The sequence below is a fragment of the Lutjanus erythropterus genome, chromosome 1 (genome assembly GCF_056507025.1).
Source record: "Lutjanus erythropterus isolate fLutEry1 chromosome 1, fLutEry1.hap2, whole genome shotgun sequence".
NCBI classification, from domain to species: Eukaryota; Metazoa; Chordata; class Actinopteri; order Lutjaniformes; family Lutjanidae; genus Lutjanus; species Lutjanus erythropterus.
In genome coordinates, this window is record NC_139317.1 from 1572663 (window position 1) to 1593336 (window position 20674).

Here is a 20674-nt window from a genome sequence, read left to right on the forward strand (position 1 = left end):
TAGATCTGCTATAGTTTGGCTCCGTCATTGGTTTGGGCGTCATCCAATTAGCAGCGTTGAATAAAAAGTGTCCAGGGGAGACGTCAGTGAACAAGAGGGGCTGAATATCTTTTGAATTTTCTGTCATATTGTTCAGTTCTCTGTGTGTTGAGTCCTTACAGCTACAAAAAATGTTTGGATGGGAGGTTTCTCCGACGTCATCTACAGATTCAACGCTGCCAGTAAGTGAACTGTGCAGAGGCATAAAGAAACACCTATCAGCTGGCAGTCTGAAAGATATTCAGTGTAAGTGCAGCAATTGTTGAGGTGGGCAGAACTGCCAAGGATGAAATATATTCCTTACAAACTGTGGAAAAATGTTTCTTTACAGCAGAAACGGATGAGGCTGGACAGAGTCAACTGCCACGCAGCCGATAAATGGTTTTGGAGAATTTCATGCTAGAAAATATATGTCAGTGAAAATCTCTCCAAAATGCTTCAAAACAACCATCTTCATACCAGGAGAGAGTGCGAACACGAGACGGACAAACAGAGTGGAGCCAGGAACGCTTTTCAGATGCAACACTCAACAAAATAGACTTCCTCTTTCAGACAAAGGATGAGAACTAACTGATGAGTTTGACAGAGATTTCTCAGGCACAGCTTCCCTCCACCAGTAAAGAGCAGGAAAAGATTCATCCTTAAACATGACTGTATAAGCAACACTGTATAATGCCCCCTGTAGATGGCGCCTATGAATGTATATATGCTATATGCTAATGACCTCCTGTTTTAAGCAAACCAGTTTTGCTAACCGTTGCTAACTCAGTGACAGAAAACAGTGTGCCTGGAGGTTTTTCACAATAAAAGCAAAAGGAGGATTTAAGACAAATTACAAATAACAGGAAGTGCCCCCACAACACACCTGGATGAACCAGGTAATTAACATAGAACTAGAGCTAAGACTGAAGTAGAGCTACCAGGAATATGCTCAATGTTTCCCACAGCTAAACATTTTGGAAGAATTAATAAACATGTTAACTTCTAGTTAAAATCAGCACATGTGGATTAAAAGGTGTAAAATATAAAGTCTTGAATGCCAAAACATCAGAACACAAGCAGCAAAAGGTTCAAACTGCTTATGAAATGTAGTACAACGGCCCTCTTTGTTTGCTGAAATATTCTTTGAATAAAACAGGTTGAATTCTCGCCTTTGCCATCTGTTTCATGTTTTACGATGCTCTGATATATGAGGACAGATATGTGGTGCCGTCTTTTGTTCCATTTCTGTCTTCATGTTACAATATTTCATGAATATTTACATCAAAAACTAATGAATGCAGTTTGGCTCTTTGTAATTTGGCATCTGTGCAGACAGGAGATGAAAATTATGAATAATTGTCTTAATTTAGTGAAATCAGGATGAGCAGAGAGGAAAACATGCCTCTAATGACAGAAGCTGTGTTCAGTACTCAGCTCTGATTGGCTGATGACAACAAACTGATCACATGTTCACTATTCCCTCCGCAGTCCAGTCACTGGCTCCATGTTGTCGATTCCATTTGAATGTCTTTAATTTTTCTTCATGTTCAGACAAGATGACATGTTTACACGTTTATACCTGCAGACAGTTCCTTTATTAGTCAGAGAGCAGGGAAATTTACAGTGTTACAGCAGCAAAGAGTAAGTATCAGTGAGATTTTACAATCTATTCTGAAACATACTGATGCTACAACAGGAGCGATGTGATGACATGATCCTGTTTGTAAGTTCTGGCTGCTGAGTTCTGAACATTCTGAAGTCTATTAATAGATTTTTGGTTCAGGCAGGCAGAAATCCAAGAATATCTACAATATGACTTTTTTGTCATTGTTGGGCCAGAGAGTGATGTATAAGTGACGTATAATGCAATACATATGATTAAAACACTTAAAATTGGTTTTGACCTCACTGAAACTTTTTCTAAGACCAACAAAGTACCTCATACAATTACACATAAAAATCATCTGAAACATGAGGAGGATGGAACAGCCCTTTCGGTTCATTGCATAAATGCTTAATTTCAGATTCTGTAATGTCTCAAAGCCCCCGAATCATCTTAAACTTCAATCATATTAATTTCCTTTTTTTAGTCTCATAGCTTAATCAGCAATCAGAAGTGCTGCTCTGAGTTATCACATCATCAGACTCAGGATTAGTGGCAGGGGGTCAATCTGCATCCCAGAATGCTAGGGGACATTTTTTTTAACCAGATTGCACCAGCTCAGCAAACCCACTCTGTGTGTGTGTGTGTGTGTGTGTGTGTGTGTGTGTGTGTGTGTGTGTGTGTGTGTGTGTGTGTGTGTGACTACATGTATTTCCCTACAGAGGCCGTGGTTTGCGCACAGCGCTGCAGCCGTAACAGATGAAGATGGATTAGCGTCTCCATCCGACTGTCTTAGGGAAGCAGAATCGGGACGGAGACGCACCGACACTCGCGGTGAAAACGCATTACTCCACCCTGCCAAGGTCCCAGGATGAAAGGTTCAGCAGTTTTGTTGGCTGGTTATCAAAACCAAGACACAGCAGATTCCTCCCCTCGGCTTCTCTCTGTGCATCCGTCGCCTCCTCCCTCCTCCTCCTCCTCCTCACCTTCTTCTTCTTCTGGGAGAGGACGCTGCTGACTCAGCCGACGAGCTGCCGCTCTTCTTTTGTTTGATGACATTTCGTGTCTCAATGTTTGGAAAGAGGCGACCCTCTGAGAACTGGGACACAGCCACATTCATCCTCACGCAAAGGGCCGAACCTGTGACTCCACACACGACTCACCATGACATCATCCTCCTCTGGCCTCTTTCACAACAAAACTGAGAACTGACATCAATGTGGAAAGTCTGAATTTCTCCTGTTGTGATGATTCAGTTTAACATAATGGAGCACTGTTCAGTTTCACAACAGGCTTTAATTTGCACATTCATTTTTCAGTCCCATGATGCTACAGAAGCTGGCATCTAAGTGTGTATCAATACACAAAATTCATAGCTGCAATTTTCAAAATCAGACTCTCAAAGAAGTCATCCACTCCCGCTGTCCCACTGTGAGGATGAAATTCTGCCATCACAATTTTAGCCATCGCATCACAAACATGGCTTTTGTGAAACCAAATTGGCTACCCACTGCTCACCAAGAGAGATTCAGCCAGACTTCAGCATCTGGTTGTTGGAGCTCTGACTGTAGTTCAGTCTTTGGAGCATCCTCATTACACAGCAGTCTGACATTAGTAAAAAAGTTGCATGATATTTCCTGATTCGAATTCACAATTTAACAGGTGACAAGCCTGCAAGAGATTGTGGGATATTCCCAGACACACCCAGGTGCATGTAACTCAAGTGACCACCCGCTCTACACGCAAATATACACATACATCATTTCAATTTGCAATGACCAGATGTGCTGAATGTGATGAATTAGGTGTTTATCATATCCAGTCATTCAATCAGCATGTTAATATCAGGTGTAAACAGGCTCCCAGAGGCCTCCTCCATCTGGTCTTCACAGGGATCCAGCAGGACATCAAGACAAAGTTTGGCCTAAACCTGGCTGCTGGGAACTTGCTGCCTCTCTAAACCAACGTTCAGCTGCTAGCAGTGTTGTAGTCAAGACCAAGACCGCAGTGTATTGAGACCAAGACAAGACTAAGATTTTGAGGAGCTGAGACCAAGTTACGACCAAAATTAAGACGGGGTGAGACCGAGTTGAGACCAAGACCAGAATGTATCCAGACTAAGTCAAGACAAAGTGCTGCCCTGTCTCTAGCAGTTAAAATGCAGTTGGAGACCAAGGCAGGTCCGAGATCTTCAAAAAGTGACTGAGACCAGTCTAGATCACTGCATCACTGCCAGGCCCAAAAATACCACTTGATGATCTTGCATGCCGCTGCTTTCCTCCTCCTCACTGTCCGAGCCACTGGCTCTCCTTGTTTGGTGCAGTTGTTTGTCCGTACAGATGCAGCCTAAACATCTGGTTGTGATGTCACCAGTAGCCCTCCTTCCTCAGGGCCTTCAGACAACACAAAGACCAAAGACCAATGGATGAACCTCCAAATTACCCTCCAAATTTGGGATAAAGACGGTTTCATTTCTAAGTCTTTGAAACTGGGCAGAAACACCTTGTCCATCTGATAGGTCATCTCATGAAGACATTTGCTGGCTAAAGTGCAGTCTTGACCTGATCTGATCTCCTGTGTGTGTGTGTGTGTGTGTGTGTGTGTGTGTGTGTGTGTGTGTGTGTGTGTGTGTGTGTGTGTGTTGGGTATCATGCCTGTCACAGTCCGGCGCTCTCAGGGATCAGTCAGCCTGACAGGTCATTAACCTGACGGAGGCAGAATGATACCAATCTACCACCCAAAGGTCAGGAAAAGGTCAGATTCATACACTGGCTTATCTGACTGATAGGAGCTCCACCACACCATCTTTTATCATTCACCATCCCCTGACAAACACACAAAGCTCCTACACCTCCCCTCTTCTTCTTTCTCTCTTGTTTTGTGTCCTCTGGGCCCTCAGGGACGATGGAGACTAAATGTCAGAGAAGTGGCCTTTTGACAGGAAGTCACCAGTTCACGAGAGGGGAAAAAGATTTATAGGACAGACGTGATTGGATAATGGTCTCTCCTCTTTAAACTGCTGCACTCAACATGCTCGTGCACAAGGAAATAAAAAGGAGAACCATGAAATATTAACTCTGGTTCTTCTATCGCTGTCAGATCTGATCAGTACGAGATGTTCAAGATGTCGCCACATGTCCACGTCCCGCCTTCCTGCTGTGCGCCGCTGTTACATCTTCATGCTAACGATGTATATTACAGCATGATTTTCTGAGTTTGTAACCAGCGTGGAAACTGACTCAGTGTGAGCAGCAGCAGACTGGAGTCGTGCTGTGAAGCTTCCAGGCCTGAACGAGAGGAACTGAATGAGAATGAAGCAGTGAAATACAGTTTTATTGCTCTCCCACACATCTGCTGGTGCCTGATGTCATGGCTTTAAGTTTCTCCTTTATGTTGCTTCTATCTTTTAATATCTATTTATCTCCATGCAGTATTTCCATTGGTTTTAATTGTCAATTATATAATGGCTGAACTCATTTCTTTGCTTCATTTCATTTACAGATCCCCAAAACACACCAATCTAAGGGATTAAATGATGAAGTGAGAACATGTCTAGTGGAGTACATGTATTTATTGTACAAATTTGAGGTAATGTTTTGATTATTTCCATTTTATGCTGCTTTATACTTTTAATGTCTTGATTCTGCTCGACACACCTGTGTAGTGTTTTTGGTCTGTCCTCCACACAGCTTCATACCCCACCTGCACTGTTCTGAAGCACAGTATTTTCCCCGAACATTTTGTTGACTCAAATTTTCGGTAATTTTCCCTTGACTTTTGTGCTTTTACCACAAATAACTAGAATAACTTTTATCCGTTTATATTACCAGTCTGCAGGGTGTTTTATTTCGAAAACTGTCTGTCGTTCCTGCGTCTGACTCCCTGCTCTGCTCTGCGGTGCACGACAGTGTCGTCAGGAATAGATTAGGTTCGTATTCTCTGAGAACTGCTTTCTGGATGCAAAATTTACTTGAATACTTATATAATTTTATATGATCAGTTTCAACAAAAAACTATTATTTGTACAACTGTAATACTGAATCAGAATCTGAATCTGCAAAATACTCTATCCTGCATTTCCCATCATGCCAGTTGATAGCATCTTTAATTTGACCCTCCCTGCCTGATAAATAGAGATGTTTTTCCGAACTGAAGGTTTTGTGTGGTGATATGGACAGAAGCCCTGAGGCAACAGTTTCAAAATCAAAGAACACATTTATTCTTCAGAGCACTCACATAATCTAGCAGCACTAGCAGAGCGCTAAATATGTTTTGAATGTATGAACGGTTCTGTCAGAATGAGCAGGGGGAGACGTGTCAGAACAGCTGTTTGTAGTTTGTAGTTCTGGTTTTCAGTGCTGTACTGAAACAACAGTTCAGCAGCTGGAAGAGTTTACTCAGTAGAGTGCAGATCTCTGCCAGGCAAAACAAACAGAAAACTCAGATAATCACCAACAATTTCATAAGTAACTGTAATTTAATTACATCGCTTATGGATTTAGAAATAAATCTCTGACACAATAAAATCAGCTCTTTGCTTAGTTGTGGTTTCAGAACCAGGGACCGCACCGTAAGACAATGTGGATCTCAGCAAATGACTGAATTGTGTGGTTTTTGTCAGCCACACCATTTATGGATCATATCCTTCCTGAATCTTACTCCAAGTTATTCCCTTTCATTTATTATCTTGTGTGTCCATGTATCACAATTAGATAAGACTTTTAGTTATGGACTTTTAAAATTCATTTAGTTTAGTGGCTGTTCTGTGTGTTATGCAAAAGCCAGTATTACGTTGTCATGTGACTTCACTCCAAAGATAATGTGAACACGTTTGCTCTAATATCTTTAGAGACATTTCTGTCCTCCCAAAATATTGATATGGACATGTCCCTGCAGGCCATATGCAAACCACCTTTGCTGAGCATCGTCTGCTGTTAGTGCCTGAATTTAAGCGTCAAATCATATCCGTACTGACACAAGTGGGATGTTTATTATGTCTGCTGACTGATGACAAAATATGACTGTACATGTTTCTGATTTTTTGACCTCCCACACAGAGTTTTCGTGTTGTTTTTTGAGTTGTTCAATTGGCTCAATGCAAACTCAGCTCTCTGCTTTGGGATAATGTTGTTTTGACTTCTGGGATGTAAACATACTGTTGTTTTGCACACATGCACACAATTATTTCATAATTAGGCTACACAATATTCCCTTGTTTCAGCCTCATTTTCTTAATCTTTTGTTTTTGTCATTTACTTTTTTCCAACTCCCATAGAAATAACATGGAATCGTTATAAATCTGCGGTGTGATTGTTGGTTTCACAGTCTCTCTCATTATGTTTGGAAAAAGCTGAGGAGAGAAAATCGCAGCTCATCCCGTTAAACCTGCAGTTTAAGTCATTAGACAAATAGATGTTTAGCCAGATTTCTCTGCTGCCATTTGCACTGAAGAACAGAATTAACATCAGTCTGAATGGGCTCACTGCATCTGTTGTTTTGACATCCCAACGTCTTCCTCTAACGATGAAGCATTATTATCATGTAGAAGCCCTTTTTTTTTTATCACATTGGAAATTGTTGTCAGAACCATAATCAGGAAATAAACAAACAGTGTTAGAGAATTAGTTTTGTTGTTTGTGAGATTTTCTGGGATTTAACAAACCAGAATGTGAGCTGGCTGCAGAGCCACAAACATTAATTAAGGCTTAAATCTGCAACATCAGTGACGATGACGATTGGCACCCTCTTCACGTAAAGTTCTTCTAAAACAATGTGGGTCTCACATTGTTTTAGAAGAACTTTACGTGAAGAGGGTGCCAATTATAAACTGCACTCAGTGAATCATGGATGCATGATAATTATGATTATAACTTGTGTGCACACACAAGGGTGGAGATATGATTACAACTTGGAGATGTGCAGCAGTGTTCTGGGAAAGAAATTCAGCCCTGGACAGCCCTTTTTCCACACATGTGCTGGTCTGGTTTGACTCAGTTTGACTCAGCACATCAGCCCAGTGTAGCAGGGATTTGCATCTTCATTACAACAGGGCAGTCGTGCAGATGTAAAACACAAACATTAATTTCCTCCTTCCCCTGTTATTTTGTTATTGAAAAGCTTCTATTATCAAGCAGAAAAATATGGAAATGTTGTGTTTTCATCAGCAGTAACTTGACACAACTCCTATCAGCTGAAAGTGAAGATGAAACAGTAAAATAAAGATGATATCTGAAAGTACAAACAGCGACACAAGAGAGAAACTAAACTTCAAACCACAGAGATTCAGTTACACGACATTAACAGCACTTGTTTTTCCTGTTCTTTGCTTCAGCAGGTCCTTTAATTCCACTGCTGATGCTGTTAAAACGACAGATTTTCCTTCATGGATCTCTGAAAGCAGAACTTCCTGACCTATGGGTCAGGAAGCATAGGTTTCTATGGTATATCTGGGTCTGGATCTGGTATATCTTTCTAGTCTCATGCACGTGCACTCACACACACACACACAGGTGGACCATTTACACAGCTACCTGAAGTTACGAGCGTTTTTCTGAATCTGACGTGGCGTGTTCGTAGGAGCCCTTTGTATGACAAAAAGTAAGAGAAATTTAAGACAAAAATACAAAAATATTCTTGCATAAGGCCCAACATGATTTATACCTGCAGGTCATATGTATCCCATAAGAGACCGACGACCTCCTGACAGACTGTCATCATAGTCTACAGACTAACACTTGATATCGGGCAGAATTATCTCCAGGGTTCATTCCAAACAAAGATTAAGCATATTGGTGTGTTTTGTGAAAAAGCAACTGTGCACAAAAAAATCATGTAAAAACAAACATACAGCAATGACTGACATACACTCTCTTCTCTAACTGTGAATAATGAACAAAAAACTGGTTTGCAGCTGCAGGTTTTTAAAATTGGTGGCTGAAATAAGCTGCTGTGTGGACTCGACCCGTCAGAAATCTTCAGCCCCTGAAAGCCCCACCCCCAAAATTTGTGTACTTTTGGAAAGTACTACCATCTGAGCAGTGACTTTAAATGAATAAATAATACTCTGAAACTGGATCCTGCGGTGGAAACACACTGAGTTCCTCCTGAGGTTCGGCGTATACAAAGGGTACCAATTAAAAACTGCCCTCAGTGGATCTTGAATGCATTATAGTTAATGCAGTTTTCACAGAAACGGCTTTAAATTCCTTAATTTTCTTTCAGCGTGTACATCCTTTGTCATTTAAGCTGCATCAACTGTTTGATGGTATCTCAGCCAGCTCCAAATCAAACCACAGCCACAGTGTTTAGTGCTGGTTTACACATGCAGTGAGCTGATCTGTCAGCCTTGCTGTCTGTTGTATCAGTGAGTTATCTAACTGGTCAGGTTGAGAGTCTCTCCGGCTGCTTCTTCTGTCTTTTCTCAGTCTACCGATCACTATAATCAGACCAGCACTCATCAAGCAGTAGGATGTTCCTGAGTTCCAGGTCTGGAGGGTTGAGGATGATGGCACAAATGTCTGAGAGATATCTGAGTGGGGAACAGATTGAGGACTGGAAAGTGGCAGGTCAGGCAGAGACTCTGTCTGTGAGGTGGTTAAATGAGACCAGCTCATCTGCAAAAAACGAACAGAGACACTGGATCCTTTGATGGATGTCAAGTTGATGGATCCTATTCGTTATCTGTGGAGAGCAGGAGATCCTGCCTCGCAGTGCATGATGGGAACAACATGATGAGTTGACGGACCAGTCGCTGTATCTGAATTAGTATAATGTTAACTCAAGCTCAGCTTGCAAATGAGTAACCCAGCAGGCTCATGAAACTCAGATCAAACTGTCAAACCAGGCGGTGTGGATCAAATATGAACCAACTCAGGGCTTAATTATTTACCAGTCTAGTTTTTGTCACTGATACAGAAAAGAACATAAGTTCTGTCATTATCGTGATTTATCAATGTTCTGTGTACTTTTTGATGTGTGAATAAATATTTTTTGAAAAACATTGCAATATCCAACACAATTATTTTTTTTTAGAAAATCTCCTGTGAAATCACATATTATAGGCTTCAGCAATCCCCCGAAAAAACCCACGAAATCCTGAGGGGACTGGAAATTTTGTCACCAGGACACCATGTTGAAATGGACGAGCAAAAACCAAGCACCGCCCAACTCACAGCCAGAGCTTGGAGTGGTTCGGTCCAGTACGTCCAGATGAGTCCTTGCTGCATTCTGTGTATCTGCACCAAAACGGTACGATGCTGATTCTATTAAACCACAAGTTTTGTAACTAATTTTTCCAGAGGATAATCTGCCCTCATCAAATTTAGGGGACTTTTATTTATGGATAAATGATTACATACTTACTTGCCAGAAGAGTCACATGTGGTCCTGGTTCAGTTTTATAAAGGGGTCAAACACACATGAGGGGTCCAGGTCATCAGTTAGTTCATCAATGACAGTGTGGCTTTTGCTGATGTCACTGACCTTCCACAGGAGTCTCATGACTTTGATTTTAAAGTTGTTCTCCTGATCACTGTGGAGTTTAGGTGTTAAGTTCAAAACTGCAGAAAATGTTAAAATCCCTTCACCTCATGGATCTGAAAAACAAAGCAATTACAGAGGAATCAAATGAGAGAAAGTATGATGGTATGTTTTTCATTGTTTTGGATCTTATTCATTTGTTGTTTCCTGTTCTATTTTGAAATCCTCACCTCTTCTCTTGTTTCAGGTGCTTCACTTCCTGCCATTGTTTGTTTACCTGCCTGTGTGTTTGTCTGTGCTGCCCAGATTAGTTTTACATGTGCCTCATTAGCCTTCCCTCCCCAGTGTATTTACTCTGTGTGTTCCCTTCTCTCAGTGCCAGTTCCTCTTTGTGCCCAGTGTTAAACGTTCCAGCCTTTTTTCTCGAGTCTAGTTCTTCTGGTGGTTTTGATCTCAGCTTAATTTCCTGGCCCTTGCTTTGTATTTTCCTTCGTGGATTTTGCTTCCCTGATCTTTTGACTCTTCATGTCCTGAACTATTGCAGCTAAAGGCTGTTTTTGATCAGGATTCTGTCTCAAAGTCATGTGATTGCATCCTCTTACCATTTGTTTCACACATTTTTTTTACCAAGATTGACAATTGATACCATGCAGAAGAGAAGCACAGGGCTCTGACTTGAAGGCAGTTATCTATGCATAGTATTAATTTCTGAGGATGTGCACAACCATCATTCAAAATGAATGCAGGATACTGGAGGCAGCCATGGTGTGTATGGTTGTGTAGGGCTGTGTATGTGAATGCATAGTTAAAATAAGTTTATCTCCAGCTTAATGGTGTGTTCCATATGAACTGGAAGTCAGTTTCTCAGATTTGCCAGTTGGAAATTTCCAGTGGAACACCCTCTGAAGTGTGCTTTTCATCCATCAACAGTAGTCCAAGCTGACAGTATACTTTGTGTGCGACAGACAGAAGTGCTAATTAACAAAGTCCTACCTGTGGACATGTTGCTACGGTGTTTCCATTCTTAAAATATCACTCCATGCACTTCTTTACTCACAAACTTCTCTCAAAAGAATTACTTTACTCCTACAACATATAAAAGTAAGTAGTTACAAGGGAAAGTAACTTTTACATTACTTTAAAATGTCTGCTTCAATTATGTTATTAATATGTACTTTTACAGTGAACTGACTCATAAACCCTCTCACCGCATCTCCAACTGGGACACGTTTATTGTCCTCTCTAACTGTGGCATGAAATATCTGCTCTGTCTGTCTTTTCTCTCGGTTACTTGGTTTTCTTGGACTTTGACTGTTTAATTTGTTACATTTTGTTACATTTATTTTATGTTAAAGAGTCCTTTCCTGTGATCCAGGTTGTGACAGTCAGTCTCAGTATGGAGCTGCCAGGTTCTCACCAGCAGAGAAACATGAAGATCCATCGCTGGTTTCAGCAGTTAATGATGTCTCAGATGGGTTTTATTGTGTTTCTCTTCTTTTTTTGCGTACTGTGAATGTAATGTCTGTATTGTTTGTCTGTATCCGTCGATTTGGAGGCAAATGAGTTTGATAAAGGTGTCTAATAAAGAACACTTTATGTCAAGTTCAAGACTTTTCATGTACGTTTTTTTCTTATTCAAGCTTTGTGTAGTACAAAACAACTGTGCCGTCATTTCCTGGATCAAGAAGACTAGTTTGTTGTTTCCGGGTTGTTGGTAGGTCTGGACAATATGACTGAAAAACCCATCATTATAGTTAAGTTTCATATTGGTAGATATTGAAAAGTACCAATCATGCAGCCTGTGACTGATGACATGTTGGGGAAGTGATAAAATAAATTTGTTTTTTGACCTGTCTGAAAGATATTCTTGCACTTCATGCACTTCACTGTTTGAATAGATGTCTATCCATCCATCCATCCATCCATCCATCCATCCATCCATCCATCCATCTTCTGCCACCATCTGCAGTCGGGTCTCATGGCAGCAGGTCGAACATGACGTCTCTCTGCCCAGCAACACTTTCCAGCTCCTTCGCCTAAACTGGCTCCTTTTGACATGAAGGAACATAGGTTCTACTTCAAGATCCCTCCAGATTTTCAGGCCTCTCACCCTCTGACTTTAAAAAAACCCAAACAGCTGCCATACTGATGAGCTGACCTCTCCTGTCCTGTTTTATCTGCACTTATTTTACACGCTGTTGTCTCACCTGTCACTCCACACTGTTTCTCACATGTCAATGTGGCAACCGAGCAACACACCTGTCTGACACACTGCTGAGCTGGGGCATATTCATTATGTGCTGTCACGATGGTTGGCATTTAATGCATTTAAATGAAACTATCAAACATTTTATCAGACTATTTTCTTATTGCTGTTGATGATTTTTATATCTCTGACACATATTGCTATAGTTTTATTGCCCAGGCCTATTTCTTGCCATCACATAAGACATTTGCATAAAGCTAAACCTTTCTCAGCTTTTATCGGTTGTGTCGGTGAGCCTTGGGTCTCTGAGCTGTGGTGAATGAAGCCTGCATGATTTCTAAGTCTGAATGTGTGAGCAGGGCGATTAGGTTCAGTCACAGTAGCGTTTACAACAAGAAACCTTTGGACTAAAAGTGATTCACTTGAAGGGAATTGCAGAAATCACAAGGAAAAGAAAAAGCACAACTTTGTGTAAATTTGTTCTGTTGCCCACTTACAAATCATCTTGGCAGAATTCGATTGAATCTTGTTTGGCTGCTGTGTTTGTCACCGGGGACCTGAACTCTCAAATGTGTGAACACAGAACAACATCAACTGTTCTTCTGTTCATGAAGGAAAACTTGCCTAAGAGACCCAAAAAGTCAGAAATCTGTGAAATGAAAAGGTTCAAACACTTTTAGTCTCGGTCAATTTTCTTCACCGTGCTGTATGACAAAAGCATTCCTGAGATTTTCCTCAGGAATTCTGTGGTTAACAGTGACATCCTCCTTGTTGCTTAGTAACAACTCCCCTGATAAGCGCCCTGCTGTTTGGTTTGAAAAGACCCAAGTCAAGGTTAGCAGTAGTGGCTTCACCTACCTGGATTGTTATTACTGACCTTGTTCCTCTGCCGGCACAACGAACAACACCTGGACCCCGGGGACACCGAGACTCAAACAACAGATGACACTGAGGATGGACTTATAAAAAAAAGTAATTTAAGTGAAATTGTTCAGCTAAGTTCCAACACAAGAGGACAAACAGAGTGAAACAGGACAAAGAGATGTTCTATAAAATTCACTGCAGAAATGAGAGGAGTATTTTATTAAACTGCCATCTTTTTGCAAACCATTTCTGCAAGTTATTAAATTAAAAAAACAAAATTGTTCATTCTATATTCAGACACCAGTCCTTGAGTTACACGTATATAGATTTATGAATACAGCAACAATCATTAAGAGTAAAGAAGTGTCTTACATGAGTGAGAGTCAGACACAAAGTAAATACCATATGCTTCTAGACGAGGTCACTCAGAGTGCAGATACCTGCCAGACAACAGATGGTGAAGCACCTTCTGCAATGAAACCACAACTGCCAGATGCAACCAGTTCCTCCAGCATTAACATGACCCCCACGTCAATGGTCGTATAAAACAGAGCAGTCAAAAAGTAGAATTACTGTCTCACAGCTGTTTGTCTCGACCAACCAGTCAAATTACAGTTGTTATATCCATGTCTGTCCAGACATAACTAAAACTACAAAGATTAAACATGGTGGCTTTGTCCTGTTAGCATGTAAAAGAAAGGTCAGAACTGCCTGTGTTTTTTTCTCAGGAGACTCCGATCTTTCATCTGCAGACCCATGCTGCAGATGTTCTGTCACTCGATGGTGGCCAGCGTCTTCTTCTACGCTGTAGTGCTGGGGCAGCATCATATGTGGTCCGCGGATCACATGCGTGCCGAACCGTAGAAGGCAATCCGTACAGGACACGGGTCAACTGCGATTCGTTGCACCCCTAGCTTCAGCGGTAGACTAAGACCACTGAGGAGCATCCAGCTATTAACCACATCCCCCATTCTCTGTGTGGGAAAGAATGTGAACCTAAAATCATCATTTAACACTGGAGTGGGAAAATGTCAACATGAAAGATTTGCAATAATTTGCTTTTGCAGCAAGATGTCTGTTTCAATGCTGATGTTACAATTAAGACTGAGGATTCACAAATGAATATGTGGAAAGAGAAAAGGATGGGACCTTGAATAAAGCCCTGAGGAACCCCACAGGCCATGTCTGCCAACATACATAGTTTTGATATCAATAATTTGATACCATGGATATTAATTACATTTTCTCAAAGATGTCAAAGGTTGAGTTTTAAGTTGTGTTTTTATACACAAATAACCCATAACAATTATCTAGAGTGGTGAAAATACTGCAGCAGAAGTAGTTACAAAACTTATTTATTGGTGAAAACTTTATGACCTTCATTAGTCCCCTGAAAAAAAAAAAACATCTCTGTCCACTTTTAACTGCTTTCTGATGCACCTGCACATTTGGTCTTTCATAGCATCATAAAATATTTGTAGGTTGTGTTTTTCCTCATATTTTAGGTCCTTGTTTCATTATAAAACCAAGGTGATACAGAGTGTGAACTGTCTCAGTTTTCATAGCAGCAGTATCTCTGGCAGATGCACAAGGGTCATTAAAGTGTCTGAGCAGAAGATTTATGGAGGCAGAACGGGCTATAAGTCAACTGGGCAAAGGCCAATGAAAAATTAATAACTGATTGGCTGTTAAAGGATTCAGGAGTGGATGATCTGGCTGTGCTGTAAAATATCAACTTTAAAAGAAACATTAATACCACTATAAAGTATTTATGAGAAAGAAAAAGAGAAGAATGCAGCTTTCATGTTCAAAGAAGAATAATAACAGCTGAATTAAACATGCATTTAGTGTCAAAATAAATATTTGAATTGAACTTTTTTCTCCATTTTTAACACCATGCAAGTTTAAAACAAGTCTACAATATTTCAGCCAGTTAGCCCATTCTGCACCATGTGTGCAGCTCTAACACACACTGTCGTGCGGGATGGAGCTGGACAGTTTCAACACATCAACAAACCTCTCCTTTATCTAAGCTGTCCAGCAAAGAGACAACAATGGATGGTGATCACTACTTCATTAGTTCTCTCCTTTTCTTATCTTTGAGGACATTTTCTCTCTGACCAAATGTTTCATGTTGCCAATTACATGTTGGAAAAGAGATCCTAATATCCTGACTGAACATTACTTTTTAGGCCTTGTCCAGACTGCCAGCCAAAACCTGTTTCTTTGGTATATCTGGATACATATTGCATCCAGTTATCCAGTCTGGACAACAAGAAAACACATGAGGTGCCATATTTGCACACTGGATCCAAGCCACTCTTGGTGGTGTTGGAGATGGTTTGAAATGTGGTTCCAATCCAACTTCTACAGATGTGTCTCAGTCCTGACACTCAAACTGTATTTCAAAGTGTCTTTTACATCATTCGCAATAATGATAGAAGTGCATCAAAAGGACTGAGCACCAGCCTTGTGCATTGCTGAGTTTTTGTGGTGTGATGGAGGAGTTCTGCATCGTGACTTGACAGCATGATTGTTTGGAGGGTGAGATGATATTTTTCCGTTTTTCATCCTTCCGTGTTGGAAAGTCACATCACCAGCATACATTTTTGTGTCAGAAGTGCCAGAATTGTCAGTTAAACATTCAGTCTCCTCCTCTTCACATGAGCGGCCGCGTCTCATTTTGTTTTGTTGCCTTGTTTTTGTTTTTTCCGGTTCTGATGATAGTCTGCCGGAACTTCCTGTAGTTGGTCAGAAAGGCTGTATCAACCTAGAAACGAACCTAACCATGGTTCAATTTGATCCAGACCAAGACCACCTCTTAATGTTGGACTGAGGTTTGGCTGTTTGGTCTAGGCTGTGATCCAGTTTTGCAGGTATCATGTTGACCAGCTCTAGCAGTAAAAACAAGGCTGAAACTGATGGAAATGATGATAGTTTTGCAGGTATTTTGGTCATAAACCAAAGCATTGATGAAAGCCAAAAAGGTTCACCAACTCAACTTTCAACTCATCCCGAGGAGAACACTAATGTCTGAACCAAAAGTCACGACAATCCATTCAATAGTTGTTGGGACATTTTACTTAAGATCACAAATGTCAATCTCATGATGTCACGAGAGGACCATGGGATCACTAAAGTCTGTTGGATTCATTGTCTGTGGACTGTGAATGAACATTTAACGCCAATCCTTTAAATATCTGTTGATGCATTTCACGTTGGACCAAAATGACAGACCGACTAATTCCCACTCCTGCCGCCATGTTGCTTGAGTTCTTTAAAGTAGAAGTCTAGGCCAGTACAATTACAACTTATTTTGCCTAAGGCACACCAAAGGGCAAGCCAAAACCTGAAGGCTAACCTGTGTTCATTACCATGAAAAACAGCCTCTATAACAAACCTAACCAGCTCACGTACCTCGATCCACCAGATTTTTGGTGAAAACAAGTGCTGTTAAAGTGTCAGCACCAAATACAGAAGAATAGTGTCAGTAACAAGCATGTTAATGTCACAAGGAAAGACGACTAAAATGGCAAAATGGTGTCATAAAAAGTGACAAACGTAAGACGTAAGAAAAACATCACCTGGAGATTCAATGAAGTACTTCTATATGTCAGGATATACCACCTCCAGACACTCAGTAGAGTCTCTTCTACTTTGATGGATGGCGACACTCACCAACCCCTATTTTCATTTTCTTTTTTTTCCTATGAAATGACGCCAATTGTTGATCTGCAAAGATGTGGCATGATTGTTCCCCTGATTGCCCACAGGATTTGGGCTGAAATGTCTAAACAGTGATGCATTTTTCTTATATTATGTGTCTAAACTGGCAAAGAACTTGTATTGACTGTCAGTCAAATTAGAGCATTTGATTTCACCAAAAAAGGGTTGGAAGCATGACGCCGGAGCGAAGTACATGGATGGGTTGTTCTGAGAGTACCACCCAATCAGAGGCAGAGTTCCTGGAGTGCAGATGAGAGAAAAAAAAGTCATCAATCAATCAGGGTTCACTACAACAGAAGGTTTTTAAAAGATTATTTTTTAGGGTATAGAATTAGCGTCTGTATTATATTGTATATTGTTTATTGGAAATTAATGGATAACGTTTTCTGTAGTTTGTGTTGCAGTAAGAATGTATGATTGGCACAAAATCCCACAGTATAACTGAAGCATGAAATAGAAAAGTCATGAATCTGTGAGCCGTTACTAGTTATGTTCCTATCAACATATTTTTATGTGCATATCGCATTAGAGAAGGTTGATGAAAACATGCAAAATTGAGTAAGTTTTTTTGAATTCTGCTAACAGCTGTTATACTCTCTTGGATGGGAGATCCAACTTAAATCATTTCTGTATAAGTTCTGATGTAGTGAACATTTAAGTCACATGACTGATCAGCTGTTTCCTCGTGGCTGTCATGTCTCTTTAACACATCTGTGATGTTCTCTGACATTTGTGTTCCTTTTATGTATTAATTTGAGGAAGGTTCCATCAGATCTGTGCAGATTTCCATCCTGTTTCCTACACTGTTTCTCCATTTGACTGGCGCTAATCTTGTTGCGCCTTCTTCCTCAGCAGTGGTGTCATGATTTACCAGCTGCAGAACTGGCACCACCTACTGCTTATCTCCATGAACCAACTGCTAATAATAACATACTGGTAGAGGATGGAAACAAGGATTACATTTTCTTTTACAGATTTACTTGACTGACTAGCTCACAGACATATCCTGGGAGAAATATCTCTGTTTTCCTTGAAGATTTGTCCTCTGAAAACTCTCCTGATTTTCCATCTTTGTTCCTGCCATCAGCTTCGAATGTCAATAAAAACAGAAGTACAGAGTTCCTCAGCCAGAGCTGCAGAGTGCAGAGGCGGCTGAAGTCCACAGGTCAGGAAAAGGCCAGACAGGATGAAGGACCTCCTGAGAATCTGAACTGCCTCAGTCTGACATCTCTGAATCACTGTGTACTCTCTGTGAAGTCCTGTCATGACTCGAAGGCTCACAATTAAACTCTGTGACTCCAGATCTGATCACATGCTCCTGTTTGTACCTTCATTTGCTTTCAGTTTCAGTTTGGCGTCACCTGTCGTCATTGATCAGCCAGCCGTGACGTTTAAAGCCTCCGCTCAGCAACATTTTCATTATGAAACCAACTTGACGACAAAGAGAAGTCATCAGTGCCGGCAGGTTTCTCTCAGCTTCAGGTCACAGAGGTCACACCACCGAGGTGATTTATGTCATCCATTTTTCATCATACTCCTCCCCCTCCCTCCGCCGCTCGATGAGCAATGACAGAGCCATTTTCGAGCCTCGCCAACAGCACCAGGATCAGGTTCTGGGCCATTATCACCACATGTGGGCGAACTGCTGTAAAATGTCTTCATGCATCACTCAGAGCTGAAGGGTGAGAGGGTAAGCTGCTGCCCGCTGGCACAACACAACTTACAGACTTCACTAAGAGTGTGTACATTAAATGTTGTTCTCCCTCTGACTTCTCTAACACACACACTGTTCTTCTGTTCTTGTGGGAACCAACACTGACATCAAACCTTCCCTCTGACCTCAACTTTTAAACTCTTAATTTTTCACAGTATTAAACCCATTTCTGATTCTTTTAATCATCAGCATTGTTGGGGCATTACTTATTCCATGTATTTACATTCTGCCTCTCTAGTTGCTTTTATTGCCACCAGTGGAGACCATCAAGTTGTCCATCAAACAAACAACAATGGTGGTCACCACTTTAAAAGTTCTCTCCTTTTCTGATCTTCGTAGACATTTTTTTCCTATTTTGACTGACTGACTACAGTCCAATCAGTGTCAAATATAGGGAGATGCAGCCCATGTAGGTAAGGTGGATAACTGCAATGTGAAACCAAAGCTAACCAAACCAAATTTGAGCAGTGCCTCAAAAAACATCAACTTTGGTTCTTAATTTGATCCAGATTTTAGGTGTGAAAGCGTCCTTAACCCACTTACCACCACTTCTATACTAATGAATAACATCTTACATTTGTTTATTTTTTCTGGAAATATTTTGTGGAAAAATATACATTTTTTAACCTATGACACTCACTAAGAGACCTCTAAAACCCTCCACACACTCAGCTAGTAGCCTTAAGGCCACTAGGCCTCTATTATACGAACTGGCCTGATAAATCTGAGGCTGGTTTTTGCTTCCCTCTGCAGTTTACATGACTGAAGATTTTTTTACATCGTGCAGCAGTTCACAGAGAACCAGGTGGAACAGTTCTTGCACCAATACCTTGGTTTCTTCAGAAGTTAGTGAGTCCTGGTGCAATCTCTCCAAATGAGCGACTGTCATGTGAAAAGTCATGAGGAATCATCCTCTGGGGAAAATAAATATCAACGGATAAATTCATGTGGTTGAGATATCAGAACACCTTATTATACCATGACCGTCTGTCTAAGAAAACACAAACCAGAAGTTTTTCTGGTGTCTGTGTTATAAAGTTGACGAACAGCAGACAGAGCTGAGCTGAGGAGTGTCTCTGCTGTTATTGGTCCCTGTGGTTTGTCTTCATCGCTGTCTCTCATCCAAACATCCATCCTCACAAATGTGCACCTTCTGGCACAATCCTGCGATGACAAAGCAAGGCTGCCGTCTTCATATTTAATCTCTGCTGTAAAAGTGTCACTATGATCATCCGTCAAAGTCTGTGCACAGTATCAGAGCGAGAAGCAGACTTTATCTGTCAACTTCAGGAAAAAAGAGATTTCTCTTATCTTAAAGGATCATTCTGAATGTTTGACTCTGTGACAAAGATAATTCTGAGTTAAACTTTATGGTCATCACATTGAACATAATGAAATGTGATGGGATACTCATATAATACCCATTTTTGAGAACTGGGACAAATCATCCTCTACCAAAATAAATAAGATCATTTACTTTTCTTTGAGTTTCTTTGAGTTTTAGAAACAAAAGAAAAGTTGGTCACAGTGAGCTGTGATCTGTCTTTTTGTCTTTTAGTGTCTGAAAAATTAAATAGTTTTAATTGAAAACTTTAGAAATTTTAACATACTTTCACTTCAACAAATTTACTCAGTATTTTTTAAATACTAGATTTTGAGTTTCTAAAATTCAAAACTTTAAGTTTATCTAAAGAAGAAAACAAAATTATCTCAACAAAAGATCAGTGGTTGGTAAAAGTTTTCAAAAAACCTGAGAATCTGGGTCAGGCTCAAAACTCAGAAATTGGTACGTGACAATAAAGTCAATATTGGAAAACCTTGGATTGAGAGCTCTGCTCTCTCATGTTGAATAAAAGGAAAATTCACAATAAAAAAAAAAATATACAAAAAAAAAACAGTTTTGTGGTTTATTAAACATTATTTTCTTTGTACCTAAGACCTGATGACATGTTTTAAGGAATTTATGTGATGGAAAATGTTTTTATTCTGTCAAACATAAAGTTCCATCTGTTTTCTGTCTAAACTTTCTGCCATATTTCATCTGTTTCCATCATGTTTTTCT